The sequence below is a fragment of the Urocampus carinirostris genome, chromosome 3, assembly GCF_059441175.1.
Source record: "Urocampus carinirostris isolate Australia breed hairy pipefish chromosome 3, RoL_Ucar_1.0, whole genome shotgun sequence".
In the NCBI taxonomy this organism is placed as follows: Eukaryota; Metazoa; Chordata; class Actinopteri; order Syngnathiformes; family Syngnathidae; genus Urocampus; species Urocampus carinirostris.
This window is the reverse complement of record NC_142351.1, coordinates 12696160-12713114: the sequence shown is the minus strand read 5'-3', so window position 1 is coordinate 12713114 and position 16955 is coordinate 12696160.

Here is a 16955-nt window from a genome sequence, read left to right as displayed (position 1 = left end):
TCTCCTTCCAAAAACTGACTCTTCTCCTTATTCCGAGTTGCTCAGCAAAAGCATCTCCTCCGCCCCTTCGCTGGATCCCATTGGCCTCCCGTCCCGGAAGAATGGCGCGTCGACTCCTCCGCTTGTCGGCCCCCAGACAGCTGGTCAACTCCCTCTGCCTGAGAGCTGCCCCACGTCAAAATTTACGGTCTCCCGTTCCCGGGAGAATGGCGCGTTGACTCCTCCGCGTCGGCCCCCAGACAGCTCGTCAAAATTTACTCCAGAAAACTTTGGCACAAAACACAAAGAGTCCAACAGGCAAACCCAAGTTCAAACTTTCATATTCCTTTACCCCCTAGTGGGAGGTGGCTAGAGTCATTTCTGACTCTTTTTGGGAGATTGATTTAGAGGAGGGGATTCCCAGCCCCCTCGCTCAACCCAACTGAGGTGTTGGGAGTCATTAGGTGACCAAACCCGCCAATTCCAACCCCTAATGCTGAACGCCAAGCAGGGAGGCAACAGGTACCAATGTTTAAGTCTTAGGTATGACTCGGGCAAGGCTTGAACCACAACCTCCCAGTCTCGGGGCGGGCGCCATACCCCCAAGGCCAATAATAGTTAAGGAGGGGCATATCAATCATATCAATCTAAATGTCGATATTCTCAATAATGAGCGAGTCTTGTGATTGGTGATGCTTTCCCAATTTGCTATCACCATAATCATAATGTAAATGGGTCTTAAAATAGTACATACATGCTGTACATAGATAATTTTGTTTTCTTACTTTACATTGGCGTTCTTATGCACCACCCTGAGTTACAAATCAGTGCCTGAAAAGTGCAATACAAATCAATTTTGAATTGATTTTGATACATTTAAAGGTTCAAATGTTGATCCAATTGTGTTGACTTTATTTTGAAAATATTGTGCATCAAAAGGTATTTTAGTGGACTTGCTGACAATTGTTATACAGTATTCGTATTTTCATTACGTTGCTGCCTTTTGATATTTGACTCTTTTGTTTTGAAAGAGAGTTCTTATGGTAGACATATATTTTTTTTTTTACACTGATATAGGTTTTACATTGTATTTTTACACTATTTGCACGCACTGACTTTTTTTTTCAAATATCGTGCAATGGAAAATGTTTTATCAGTCATGTTGACCTTGTTGTTTTTGTTACATTGGTGATTTGTTTGCGTTTGATTCTCTTGACTTTTCTTCTGAAACAGTTTTTGTAGCAAAATCGTTTTTATACTGTTTAAGTTTGCACTCTAGTTATTTAATAAAAGCTGAAAAATTCTATTGCCTAAAATATTTGTTATCATAATAAACAGAGGTCAGGGGTGTCGGATCGGTATTAATCGATATGATCCTATATTTAGTTTCATCAGTTCGATACCAGAATTCTCAGTATTGCCCACCCCGACTAATATCCAAACTATATGAATTAAATTTTTATTTGAATGTGTTCTATGTCGATTCAAAAAGTAAAGGGTTTATAATTAGCACCTCTTAGTAAGAAAAAAAAACATAATTCATAAAAATAAAATAAAAAACCTTTGATTTGGATAACAAGTAAAACAAATAAACTGTCACATAAACTTCTTTGTTTTTTAATACTTGTAGGTCAATACATTTGTGTATAATTAAAACAGAACAAGCCTGTCCTAGAGGGACCAGGCGTGACCATCTTGCTGCTAGTTGTACCCCAAAAACACAAACATTTTGAAAAATGCTTGGGTGACTAAGAAGAAAAAATAGTGCAGCTTGGTCTCTTTGAGTGTAATTAGTTTGTATTTTCCTTTGGGCTTTGTAGCATTTGTTTTGGGTGCACTAAAAAATGTCCAGAGCTGCAAAAGATTGTCTTATAAAAATCTATTTTTGAATTAAAAGAAATTGGGAATCATTTGTAAAAGTTTGTCATTAAATTTTAACACCTATTTTCAAGAAAACCATCACACAAAATTACATGTATATTTCCCTCCCCCATCTTTTTCCATTTTCTAACATTTCCGAAAAATCTCATGGGAGCAATTATGTCAGCATGAAAGAGTCACATACGACTCTAGAGTCTCTCCATTCAAATTATTTGTAGGAGCACATTCCATGGAATTGTTGTACTATTAAATGATGAAGAATCATTCTAGTATGAAGAATAATTCTAGTATGAAAGCACCTCACTTATAAACAGAACCATCTCACAACATATTTTGTGTTTGTTGTTTTGTTTGGATTTAACTTTTAACATTCCAAAACTGGAGCTTTTACAGTCTACTGGAATTTGCCATTTTAATTTTTCACATGTATCAAGAAACGATTTTCTTTTCCAGGCTTACATTGCACAGAAGTCAATTATTTGTGTCGTTCCACATCTCCACATGCCAACATATTGAAATTTGGAACGCAAAAAAAAGATTGAGGATAGGAATTGCAGTAAGAGTAACAAAAAGTTAACCATGCAAAGAAAAACGGTAAATCAACTGCCCGTCCCTCCTCATCCCCCCTTTAACAGCATTTTATATTCATCATATATTGCCTAAAGCTGTTCACAAGGGTTCACATTGTCCAATTTATTCTTGAATTACACCCTTTTTTATGCAGGGCTTCCATATAACCTGGGAGAGAAAAAAAGAGGTTCAGTGACTTGTTTAAGAACTTCAAAAGGGAAACCACAGCATCCCTTTTGGGTAAAAACTGCCACTTTACCACCTGGCCGCACTGCTTAGTATGTGCAACCAAAACAGCAGCATATTGAAAGATCGTTTGTGCGGTCAGTGCCAAAATGAGTAGACTATAACATGGAAAAGTGTGTCTTCTTATACTATATAAATTCATCCATATATCCATCCATTATCTGCACCACTTATCCTCAGTAGGGTCCCGGGGGTGCTGGAGCCCATTCCAGCTATCTTCGGGCAGTGGGCAGGGGACACTCTGAACTGGTTGCCAGCCAGTCGCAGGGCACACTGAGACAGACACACCTAGGGACAATTTGGACCGGCCGATTAACCTGACCTGCATGTCTTTGAAATATGGGAGGAAAGAGTAGGGCCCGGAGGAAACACACGCAAGCAGGGGGAGAACATGCAAACTCGACACAGGAAGGTTGGAAATGTGCCACACACGCGCTAACCACTGCGCTGCCGTGCTGCCCTATATTAATTAAATACTTGCATATTTACATTGGTTCCTCGTCCATTTGAGATGTAATTTTCTTTGAGAATTCCACTCAAACATATCATAAAACGTTACAATTTAACTTGGCACCTTCCCTGGATAGCAAAACATATCTGGGTGGGATCAGGGTTGGGTAGGGTTACTTTAACTGGATTACTTTCAATTACTTTTGGATTAGTCCAATACCAATTATGCTAATAAAAGACAAAAGAAACTAAATATGAATAAAATGACTAAATTTTGTGCAGGCTTGGGGAGTAACGGAATACATGGAACAGCAAAAATGATGTTGTCAAGCTGTTTGGATTTATTTTCATTTTGTTTCTGTCGCATTTAATGTTAGTTTTGCCAGAGATCAAAGAGATCAAAGCCAGGAGAGAAAGCTTACCACGTGTTGTGACTCATAATTTTATTTATATTTAGTTTCTTTTGTCTTTTATTAGCATATTTGGTATTGGAGTAATCCAAAAGTAATTGAAAGTAATCCAGTTAAAGTAAACCTACCCAACCCTGGATGGGACATAGGCCAGTTGTAGACCGAAACACCCTAATATCCAAAACTAATTTGACCTTTGGATTTTGAATAGCCATGACAGTAAGTGGTATGGATCCATTTCGTGGATCCGATACTGGTGCAAAAGCAACAGATTTAGCACTCATGAGTTCACCGAATATTGTTCCCTCTATTTATCTGGACCAGGTCTAGGGCATTTCAACCCAAATAGCAACATGTATCTGCAGCAGATAATGGCAAGATACACCTCAAAATGCTGCAGAAATATGCATATAACAGGACCTGGCCTGGCACATTTTGAAATAATGATAATAATGTGGTACAGATTTGTTTTGTTGATGCAAAATGGGACTTTGCACAGAGCTACAGTCTTTTTCGACCTACAGCACATTTCTAGCCCATATTTGGTGTGTAACTGGTTAACTATTGGTTGATAACAGAAAAAACCCGCGACCCTGCTGAGGATAAGCAATGCAGATAATGGATGGATGTATGTTCTTCATCAATTGACATTGAGTGATATGGGTGAGAGAGAGAGAGAGAGAGAGAGAGAAAGAGAGAGAGAACATGCACAAGAAGTGCTTAGTTCTACTCAGTGACCTAACCACTGCCTTATTTACAATGTTAGATTGCAGCCAATTGAAATGTTTAATTTGTAGCAATCTCTATAATCTTGGCTCACAAAATAATATGTTCTTTCTGTGATCTTGGGGGTCCAAAAAAAGTCCGCAGGCTCGATTGAATTTTCTCGTTGAGCAGAACTTTAGAATCTCCACGTTAGTTCAAACACGGGATTTTGAATCGATTTTTTTTGGCTTGCATTTAATTTGAAAAACGTATTTTTTTTTCCTAATTCTGCATATTTATCCTGACATCCTTTTCATTACATTTTTCTCTTTTTGGTCTTTATTATTGTGTTTATCCTGAATTGCCATGTATAATCTCATTGTAATCAATGTTCACCACATTGTTATCAATGACAATAAAGACAATTCTAATTAATAGGTCTTTTTACGAAGACTTTATCTTACTCCTATTATCTTCCATTCTGCTTGAATATTTGAGATAGCCCTTTCGCAGCCAGCACCAGATGTTCCTTGGACCCTGGATTTTGGGCTGAATCTGGTCAGTTGTGTTTTCAAGATGATTGAATAAAAATAAGCCCAACGGAACGCAATTTTTGATGGCTATGTCACCAAATGTAGCCCAAAAGTAGTCCTTGTTTTGATTATCTCTTTTAATGTGTTCCAAGTAATTCTTCAAATAGTCCCCCTTTCAGAGCCTTGAAATGATGCCTTTTCAACTTCAGATTCAGATTCAGATTCATTGGCCAGAAGCGCTGCCTATCCCAAGCTAAGAACATTATCAGGGACCCCTCTCACCCCCATCATGGACTGTTCACTCTGCTAGCCTCTGGGAAGAGGTACTGCAGTGTGCGGTGCAGGACCACCAGGTTCCACAATAGTCTTGTCCCCCTGGCCATTAGACTGTTAAATGGTCACTTAAACACATAGTAAATCTAAACTGCTGCTAATCTGTACATCTGTGGGTTCTGTTTGACTTTTTGCACTACTGGCAGTTCTGTATAGCTAGCCACTCCTTGCACATCTGTTTCTCTGCACTATCGTACTTACAGTGTTATTGTTACAGTGTTATTGTTCTGTTTACCTGACTTGTTTACCTGATTGCCCATCTTGCACATCTGGTTGACTACTCCTCTTGCACTATTTGCGCTACTGTAAAATACTATACATAGCCATAATTATTTAGTATATTAGCACTCAATACTACAACTCAATACAACATTTTATTTATATCTGTACATTCAAGGAAACTGTGCGGGTCAGATGTATCGACATTTCGTTCTGTATACATGTGTACTAGAATGACAATAAAGTAGATCTGAATCTGAATCTGTTCACGACTGCAATTATCTTCAGCGCGGTGAAAATTGGCTGACACTACGGCAAGCAGACAACATGCGGGCACATTAATAGTGAAACTTAAATAATAACAATGAACATAACTTTTCCACGTACCTGCATTCAGTAAACAAAACAATACAAAAGTCAGAACATCTGTTCACGACTGCAATTATCTAAAACATCAAAGATACAAAAAACGGGTCATCACTCAACAGGCCGCACCTCGTGGCGTGTTTGCATCAAAACACGTTTCATCATCGTTTCAAGCTGTATTGCTTTACTTCTTATTTAGTGCTTTTTTAATATACATCATTTAGCACAACTTATATATCTTTATATACAAAAAATAATTTGTGAAAGCAGCTCCTATATCTAGCAAAATATGCATTTTTTATCCAACTGATATTGGGCACATCTTACCTTCAGCGCAGCGCAAATTGGCTGAAGCTACGGCAAGCGCTGAAGCCCATAAAGTGCCAAACGAAAAAGACAGTCGCAGACGCCCATGACTTAAAAATTGAATGAGGTACCGGAATATGAACAGTAATACAACAAAAACACAGATTTTGTGAGAATTCAAAAAAACATTCAAAACAATCAAATTTCAACTCTGTTACTTTCGGATCGGAACATAGGGGGAAATTAAATCTGAAAGATATGAGGGAGCAAGCCCATGTGTGGCTTGTGGCTTTTTTTCAATTAGACAGACAGACAGACAGACAGACAGACAGAAAGACCGATCGACGTGCTGTAGATGTCACATGACATGTGCACACCTACAATAAAAGTAAACATCAACATGATCATCGACGCCATATATAAAAAAAAAAAAAACGGCACACAACACTGACGCACGCCGCATAACATTGTCAAACTACACATCAGCAGAATTTTAGCACTAATTGAACTCTATAGAAACAACCCCTGTAATCAGATTGCTTGCAAACGCAAACGTACAGTATGTTGTTCATTTGTCGCTGACATGTAAACGATTCATTCAAATTGGTCAAAAAATCCGAACACTGATCTCAGTCAAACTACTCCCTGCATCTAAACATATCCACTAAAACTGCATTCTTCAAAAAGACACGAGATGCTGTTGTGAATTACCAAGACAAGCATCTAACTTCATGGTTATGGTGGATGCAGGCCAGACTGTCCCCTAATCAAACCTCTGCTGCTAATTTAACACAAAGATTTCTGATGTAAATGACGTTCTCATCTGCAGCCTGCCTACGTGCAAGTTGAAAAGAAGTCAGAATTACAAACCGAGTACTGGACCCTGAAAGGAGAACTTCCGCGGAAAAAAATGTACTCCCCTTGATTAAAAATATTCAATATCCTGTAAATGCGTGTGGGATTGGATGTGAGGGAACATGAATTGGAAAGCTGTTTATGTCAATGAGACCAATGTTCATCTCAGCATGTGCAGGCCTCAATTGCCACCCCCTTTGTTGCTTGTTTCTTACTCTATTCACTTCCTTCCTCTGCATCTTTCCCAACTACTTCAAGCCCATCCCCCACGCAATCACACATATCTGCCACACCAGTCCCTCAGAATGTGGACAGAGAGGAGCAAATTGTTTCGTTGACGTGCGTTTGTCCTTTTCAGACTCAGCCATTGGCACCACCTGGAGACCATCGAGAGTAGTGAGCAATATAATGCAGTTTGAAAGTTTTAATTGCTGTAGTTTTGCAAAAAACGATGGGTAAGGTTAAGCACAGTCACATTTGGATAATAGCTTAATCCAATATTAATATGATGATAACAACTAAAATGTGGCCAAACGTTTACTAGAATAAATAACAACATATACATGTATAACCAGGATTGGGTAGGTTTACTTTAACTTGATTACTTTCAATTACTTTTAGATTACTCCAATATCAAATATGCTAATAAAAGACAAATCATCTTTAAATCATTTTGTGCATAATTTTACATAATATTTGGTCATGTTGAGATTACAGAAGCAAAAACAATCTGAAGACCTTGTGCGCTGGCTAAATTTTCTTGTGCACTGTGAATGTGCGAGCAATGCGCAATTGCGCGCGCGCGCGTTTTGAGGGAACACTTCCTGCGACCCTACTGATGATGAGCGGTGCAGATAATGGATGGACCCGTTTTTTTCAGTTAAACAGACCGAAAATCAATACATATATGTTCAAATAGGCCTAACAAAATCCTGACTGTAAGGGCTAAACTAGCATAGGGTCACTCAAGGCTCCGTGCTCTTCAAATTTACATTATTCGCAGATGACACTAACTTGCATAGTTATGGGAAATACTTGAAAAAACTGTGGATGAAGTAGGTAAAAAGCTTAAAAAAAATAAAAAGTTGCTTTGGTTCCAATACATTAACATTTTATTTAACCAAATGAAACGTATTGTGACTGGAAACCATCCCACCTGTTTCAACAAAAAGGTCTTAATAAATAATGTACACAAATAGAGTATTCGAAATTAAATTCCAGGGTGTAATAATTGATGAGAATGTGGGATTGGATATCACACATTAACTAACATTAAGGGGAAAAAGCAAAATCATCAAAAATACGACATCAAATTGAATATTTTAATCATAGATTACTGCCCCTTCATACTCCTATACATAAATTAGTGATTTGGAGAATAACAGATAATTTCACATACGGAGAAGGAACAAACCATCTCTTCATTAAATGTAAAGTATTCAAATGTAAAATATTGTATCCCTACAAAAAATTGAGTCATGTATCAAAACCAGAAAGGATTAAAGATCGTATTACAGTATTTTCTGGACATTAAGGCGACCCAATCACAAGGTGCACCCTTGACATATTTAGCTATGAGATATTTTTCCACATATAGTGCGTTCCGGACTATATAGCACACCAAATTAAAATTGCAATAAGGACGTGGGTTGCATTAAAAACAAAAAAGAGAAGAAAAAGAAAACAGAGAGAAAATACAAAACACGTATTAGGAAATGTAACTTCACATTTGAATAAACTTGATTAATTCATACATGGTTACTCTGTCTAGAGTATTTTATTATAATGATGTATTTCCGATTTAATTTATCCAACTAGCTAGAACAAATATCAGTGCCTGAAATAACGTCTCCCTGGGGCGTGCATCATTTACGTCGGGCATACAACTTACAAAATGTCTCTGCCCGGGTGGCCGACAACTTTTTCAAGAAAATTTATATATATATTTTGTTTGGAAATTTTGGTTCGTTTGGCAATTTGCATACTCGGCAGCCAACCAGAAGCCTGCATCAAATATTTTCGTGCTTCCGGACTTTCCCAAGCGTTATAATATATATCCATCCATTATCTGCACCGCTTATCTTCAGTAGGGTTGCGGGGGTGCTGGAGCCCATCCCAGCTATCTTCGGGCAGTGGCCAGGGGACACCCTGAACTGGTCGCAGGGCACACAGAGACAGACATTTCGCTCTCTCATTCACACCCAGGTACAATTTGGAGCATCCAATTAACCTGACATGCATGTTTTTGGAATGTGGGAGGAAACCGTAGTGCCCCGAGGAAACCCACGCACGGGGAGAACATACAAACTCCGTACAGGAAGGTCGGTAGCTGGATTTGAACCCATGACCTCAGAACTGTGCCGCACACGCGCCAACTACCGTGCTGCCCCGTTATAACATATAATATATATATATATTCCTTTTTTTTTTATGTTTCTTAATTTGCTCTAAAAGGAGAAGCCCTCCATTACTGCCCTACTACTGTATAACGAAAATAAAGGCCATTTATTCATTTGTTCATTTTCGTGATGGCATTTGACATTAGCATCAATCTGATATGTAGCACCCTCGAGGGCCTCTGAAAAAAACCCCTCTAAATAGACATCTGCGTCACCTTGAACTGTACAGCAACTCAAAGCAGACAAAATCCCATTAAGCATCTCAGTTGGAGGCATGGTTGGTGGTAGAGGTGGGGGTCTTAGCCCACTTTTACATGCTCACCCATCCCCCACCGACGTCCTCTTGCCCCCTTTCCCGCTTCCTATGTGCTCATCCATCTTGCCCTCTCCAGCAACCCTCTCCAAGGCGCATTGTGTAAAGGCCGAATCGGTTACTCTTGCAGTGGGAAACCTACCCTGCCCCGGTTTCTAATCTTCGGATCGGACACTCGTGGAAGACTAGAACACGTGGGGGACACTACACACGCTTCCTCCTTGCCTCACAAAAGAAAGGGAGAATAAAGCGGGAAGGAGAGTGCACATCATTTGGGAGGAGGGAGAAAAGTGCGGGAGTCGTCGAAAGGCAAGGTGGGTGGAGACACAAATATGTGTGTGGGCGGCTTTTCTCCTGGTGAAAGGGGGTTGATGGAGGTTAGTAGGCGGAGGATGGGGCCCGTTTGTGAGTAGTATCTGAGTCACACAAACACAGGAAGCAGCGCGTGCAAGGGGTTTAGTTCACATTTATGTCAAGGCTCCGTACGCCATCAAATCGTGCCTCTCGACGATTCGTTTTCTTCGTGTGATGTTTCAAAGGCACTTTGACATCGCCACATCCGGAGATTTTGGGACACGTGGGAACCCTGTGACTCACTGTTTGACATTTTTAAGAGTGAGATAAATATTGAGCAGTGTTCATTTTACCTCTGAAAATTGATGGGTCCCAGGGACTCCCATGCTCAAAAATCTATGGGTCCCAACAGAGATGTATGGGTCCCCAAAAATTTGTGTTATCGCGGTTGAAATTGTAAATCGGCGACAAATATATAATATAAATCTATATATTCATTCAGTTTTAATCATCACAGTTTATTGGTAATACAAATCAGTTATCACTTCAAGATTTTTCAGTTCACAACAATATTGTACATTATACGAAATATTATTGCTGAAATAATTATATTAATCTATATTTTCATTCAGTTTTAATCATCACAGTTAATTGGTAATACAAAGCAGTTATCACTTTAGATTTTTCAGTTCACAATATTCTTCATGGTTTGCTGTCCCACCATAGTTTTGATGCCTTCTCAAAGTCCAATCCATTATCATCCTCCTCATAGCATAAAGTCCTTTTCTTGCTAATACTCTTTTGTTTATTTTCTTTCGTCGAATCGTTCGCTTCAAAATACGTGTTTTCCTTGCCTTAGTGGTCTTCTGAAGAACGACCAACAGCCCAGTCTGTGGTTTGGTGGCTACCGTCCACTGTGTTAGCTCACAAAAGGAAAAAAAACACATGTCATCCCCAGTAAATATAACAAAAAAAAAAAATACGGGTAAGTAAATAACTGAAAAAAATAGTTTTCAGGATCTGTAAAGAAATAGGACCAATTCAAAATACAATGTATTTCAGTGCCGTGTGTCAGGACCAGAACAGAGACAGGACCCACTTGCGTTACGTTTCTCTCAGTTTTATTGGAAGAAAGGAAAGGGTTGCCCCCCACGATCCGGTAATCGCTGGGGGCGGGAAGCAGGTCGCTCTGAACGCGGAAGTCCCACTTCTGCGGCGAGCGATGGCAGTGTCGGGAACGGAAAAACGGCTCAGTAGCCAGGGCAGGAGAGCCAAAACGTGGTCGGGGTCGGAAGTGAGTCGTAAGCCAGGAAAGGAGAGTAAATGTGGTCGAGAACAAAAAAGGTCGAAAGCCGGGACGGGAAAGTAGATGTGATTGGGATCAAAAACAGGTTGAAGCCGGGGGACAGAGAGGAGCAAAAAAACAGGTTGGAGTCAGAGTCGAAAAAGGCTTGTCTAGTGTAAACTGAGGTTCGCAGACGGACTGACAACAGGGGATTACATAGCGACAGAGACCCAATCAGAGTCCGAGGCAGTTGGCGCCAAAGGAGCGGGCACAGGTGATTCCCATCAGTAATCATGACACCGTGAAAACGTTTTTGCCCCCTTTCTGATTGGCAGAGCATTTGACAAAAAGAACATGATGTCAACAGTAAAGCATGGTGGGGGCAGTGTGATGACTGGGGTTGCTTTGTTTCCACCGGACCAGGACAAGTTGCTGAGGTTGACACAATAATGAATTCTGGTGTTTACCACAAGATCCTGAGGTCATCAGTTTGACCAGAAACACACCAGCAAGTCCACCTCCGAATGGCTCATAAACAAAAAACAAAATGAAGGTTCTGGATTGGCCAAGTCAAAGTCAGGATTTAAATCCAATAGAGAGGCTATGGTTTGACCTTAAACGGCAGTCAAGGCTAGAAAACCCTGCAATATGGTAGATTTGAAACAATTCTGTAAAGAAAGATGGGCCAAAATACCCCCACAGCGTTGTGAAAAACTCATTACCAACTATTGTAAACGTTTGATTCCTCTTATCACTGCCAAAAGTGGCCAAACTCTGGGGGCAATCAATTTTTCACATTTTTTGTGCTTTAAAAAAGGGATTCAAATTTTCAAAAACAGCATTTTACATTTACTTAGCTTGTCTCTGCGTGCTTTAAATATACAAAAAAAAAAACAGATATCAGGAATCATTCTTAACTACTGTAACTGCTTTCAAATTACAACGTCTGAACAAAATACTTATAATTTAATTTTGCATTGCTGCGAAATAAAGTACGACTGATGCCAATCGTTATCCTCCAGTCGAGGGGTAATTAAAGATTATATTTTATGTAACTAAAATGACCAAAAATAGAGCAAATATTACCCCCTAGTGTCGAGGAACTTAACATACAAGGTTTTGTTTTGCAAGGCGCAGAAATAATGTTGTCCACCTGAGGGCAGTAGTATTCTGTTGAATTACCCCAACGTATGAGTAAAACAACCAGCTCCACTCTTACATCTTTTTAGTACATCGTTGTCTTGAAAAATTAAACCAATGCATTCATCTACAAGGGTTTTTGTGGTCTTTAAAGATGCCTAAAAATATCTTGCAAAGAAACACAATAAATACTTTCAGACATAATCAGTACTGTAGGATTATTGAATGAAGGAAGACTGAATGGAGGGTAGACTTCATTCAAGCTCTAAAGACAAATAGGTGGAAATTTATATCAATGAAAGAAATCTTTGTTGGGAAATGGAATTGAGTCACCTAGCACGATAGGTGTGCGTCAATCGGATATTACAATTAATCTATCGTGCGTGTATGCACAAGATGCAAGTTTTATGATCAAGAGAGAAAAAAATAGATACATGTCCTATTCTCTCTTTGAGTGTTGTTCTATAGCAGGGGTTGGGAACCTTTCTAAGAGTATCTGTGGCTCAGAGACCAATTTGATTGCATGCAAAATTTCTCCATCTTGTTCAAAACCGGAGTTGTCTATCCTATCCATGTACACGTAAAGCCAAACCAAAGCTAAGCACGAGAATAGCACTTCGCAGTATATATAGGGCACGTTTTTCACTACAATTTACAGTCAAGGTGTCACACAAAAAAGGGGGGAAAAAACTCGTTTTGGCTGTACAACGCTAAAGAATCCTTTATTTAAAAGTTCACTATATAATCTGTGTTCAGTGTTCAGATACTTTATGATGAATCCACAGAACTGTAAATACGCCAAAACACCGGAAGAGAACTTAGTCATTTGATTGGGTGAGTGGGAGGGATGGGTGGAGCTATGCAAAAAGTACAAGCATTCCCTCCCATCTCTCGCCAAAGGTAAGCACATAAGGCTCCCTATTCTCAGAATGTTGTGACGTTTTTACAAAATAAATGCTTGCATCTGGTTTTGAAACCAATATGTATGAAAAAAAGGGTCAAAAGGAGTTTAACCGATCTTGAGTAATTGCAAGAAAGAGACAAGTTTAAAGTGGTATGTTTGTTGAATTTGGGACAGGGGCTCTGGCATTATTCTCTTTTCATAATTTTTATCAAATCATCAAAAATAAATGTGCTGAAGACTAAGCTTTTGTCTGGGGCGCCGGTTTAGCAATTTAGTAAATTTGTCTCATAATATATGGTGTGGCTCTTTCCCAAAATAAAATTAATATTTTTTGCTTTTATGGCTCTTTGAGTCAAAAAGGTTCCCGACCCCTGTTCTATAGCCACAATGCAGCTGCAGCCCCCTGATGGCAGTGTTGGGCACGATACTAGGAACAGTTATTAATTACAGTTACAAGTTACTTTATAAAAAAAGTAATACACTTACGCCCTAGATTGCTTATACCAAAAAAATTGCGCAGAGTAATTACTTAGAATTTACTGTATATACTCGCACATACATGCCAACAATTTGACATTAAAAAAATGGTGTCAGGACCAGAACGGAAACAGGAACCACGTGCGTAACGTTTACCACAAGTTTTATTGAAGGAACAAGGAAGGGCTGCACCCACCATCTGGTGTTTGCTCTTGTACTCCGCTTGTGATCCGAACATGGAAGTGGATCCTCTGTAGCGAGCGATGGCGGCGTCAGGGGCGGAAAACTGGTCGGTAGCCGGGACGGGAGAGCAAACATGGTTGGGATCAAAAACGGGTCGTGAGGTGGGACAGGAGAGCAGATGTGGTTGGGATGAAAACAGGTCGCAGCGGGAGACAAACAGGAGCAAAAAAACGGGACGGGCGTGAGTCAAGGTCGTAAAAGGCTTGCCTAGTATACACGGAGATTCGCAGACGGACTGACAGGACTGAGTTCAAATAGTGACAGGGAGCCAATCAGAACCTGCGGATGGTGGCGCCAAATGAGCGGGCACAGCTGAGTCACATCAGTAATCATGACAAATGGTAGATTTTGTGTGAAACACAATCCGTCCCCAGAATATTACAAAAACCCCAACAACCTGTGATTGTTTAAAACCAGAAGTGCCAAACTTTAACCGAAACGGATATCAAATGCAATCTGTGAAGCATTTTTTTTCCCCATGTGCAAAAACTCAGTCTCACTTTAAGATAAAGCAGCCATAGACTCAAATAGGGTTCTACTCTCAAGCCAAGATTTTTTGTAATTTTTCCGAATACTTGGTTTTTATTTACATTTATCCTTACCGGTGGAAAAGACAATTTAGGGAGACAGAGGACTTACATTGAACAGGTCGTAAACATAGGCGTCTCAATTTAAGCACTTGTACACATCCCATTTCCCACCCAAATAACACATTCAGCCACACAATCGGACCAACCCCCTCAAAACACGTAGCCACATAAAAAAGAAATAGAAGAAAACTTGTACACTAACCTGTGAAATTAGTGAACCCTTCATATTTCTTGGCTTGTAAAATCTTAATAGCTTGCAAATGAACACTTCGCTGAGACACTCCATTTCCAATTTGCCTCTGGGCTTCAAACCACTTGAAGATCCCCTTCTCAATTTATGGGTACTGCCCAAACTCAACTTTCTTTTTTTCTCTAGGCTTTGCACTGCGTATTGCAAAAATCATTTTAAAATTGAAAGACCAAACTTCAGCACACTTTTACCATAAATTCTGTGCTCACATTTGCCCCATTATGCAGGTGGTCTCCTTGCATGGCTGACGCTGCAATCAGTGTGTGCCTGTGATAAGCGCTTTGAGAGGTCTCAGTGACTTGAATGCGCTATATAAATGCAGACCGTTTACCAATTTACCCCATTGATTTCTTTGTGGTTTGTTGTTCCTGTATAAGCCACGCCCCAGTCCTCACATGCTGCCTACCATTTACTACTGGTGACATACAAACAAATACTACCATATAAGCTGACCCCCAAATTCAGTATTTTATTTCATAATTGTACATTTGGTTTGGATGCTGGTAAGTAAGTAACTAAGTGCTGAAAGATTGTGCTTTGACAACTTCAGCAACTGGGACTCAACCCTGCCCTGTGCAATTGAACTGTGGACTTCCTGGTCAGGGTGGGGACAAATACGTCCTCCACCTTGGTCATCAACACTGGTGTTCCCCAAGGGTGCGTTCTAAGTCCGCCACTTTACTCCTTGTATCCCCATGAGTGCCTCGCCTCCTCTTTGAGCAACTTCATCAAGTTCGTCGATGGTGTTCAGGAAAATCTCCAACGGTGATTAGACGCACTACAGGAGAGAGATGCAACATCGGGAGTCATGTGTCGAAACAAAAGCTTCTAAACATCTAAAAGACCAAGGAGATTGTGGTGGATTTCAGAAAGAACCACTTCAGTCTCTCACTATTGGCAATAAGGAAGTGGAGAGGGTGAGAAGTTTTAAATTTCAGGAGGTAACAGTAACCTAAGACCTGTCCTGGGAGGAACATATTGTTTAAGCAGTGGGAGAAGCACAACATTGCCTCTACTACCTGAGGAAGCTGAGGATCACTCACATTTCTACAGCTTTCTACTGATGGAAAACTACAACTGTGCCATCGGCAGTGTACTGACATACGGATTCTTAGCGTGGTTCTCCAACCTCACTAAGGCTGACCAGCAGTTGCTCCAGCGAGTAGTGAAAAGCTCTTAGAAGAATTATGGGAACAATTCTCCCCGAGATCTGCACCAACCACACCAGCCCCTGTCTGAAAAGAGTCCACAACATCTTGTGGAACCCGAAACATTCTGCTCACCACCTCTTCCACCTGCTGCACTCACCGAGGGGATATCAGTAAATACAGACCAGAACATGTACGGTCTGGCTACAGTCTATACCCACAGGCTGTAAGGCTGTTGGACTTTTAACTGTGAATAAATGACTGGATGCTCCAAATGAAGTTTTGTTGCTCTTTGACAATGACAATGAATATTGTGAATCTTAATCTGGACATGCCCACCCTACAAGGACTGTTCCTGATGGATCAATAGTTGTAGGCGACAATGTCATGATCTGCATTTAATCAGTAACAGAAAAACGCATGTAGAAACAACACGAAGAGTTAGCATCTGCGTTTACAACTTGTGTTTATTTGCACCACAAGGAGGGAGAACAGATCCCTCCGCCGAGTACTGATGTGATGACGACAACAACAAACAGTCGGCTTGGGTATAATGGTGTTTACTGACTTCTTCAAACAGGTGAAAGGCTCGGCTGCAGAGTTGGGTGGCTTCAACATTTGTCCTATCGATTCCACTTTAAGTGGTGCCCCCCTGGCAGGAAGGTTCTGCTGCCTCTCACACCAAACCAAACTGATGTTACAGAAGCAAATATTGGCAAGGACAGGGACGTGCCATGACTTTCAAGTACCGAGCAGGTAATTGTTGCCTTCCAGAGACATATGTGAGTTGTTTTTACAAAATTGAGCTTTGAGATATTGACAATATCTATCCAAAGTAAAACAAACAAAAAAAACCCTCCATATATTTTCAATTTCCAAGCAGGACAAAAGTTACAAAGTAATTTATAGAAGATCACAGCTTTTCGCATGCAGGTAATATTCCAACTGGGATGAGAATTTAAATTTTTGACCAATCCAATCGCAAAACAAGAGAGATGTCATAATGTTTGTCTATTACATTATGGGACCTTTGAATAATATAGTTGATGGGCCCACTCA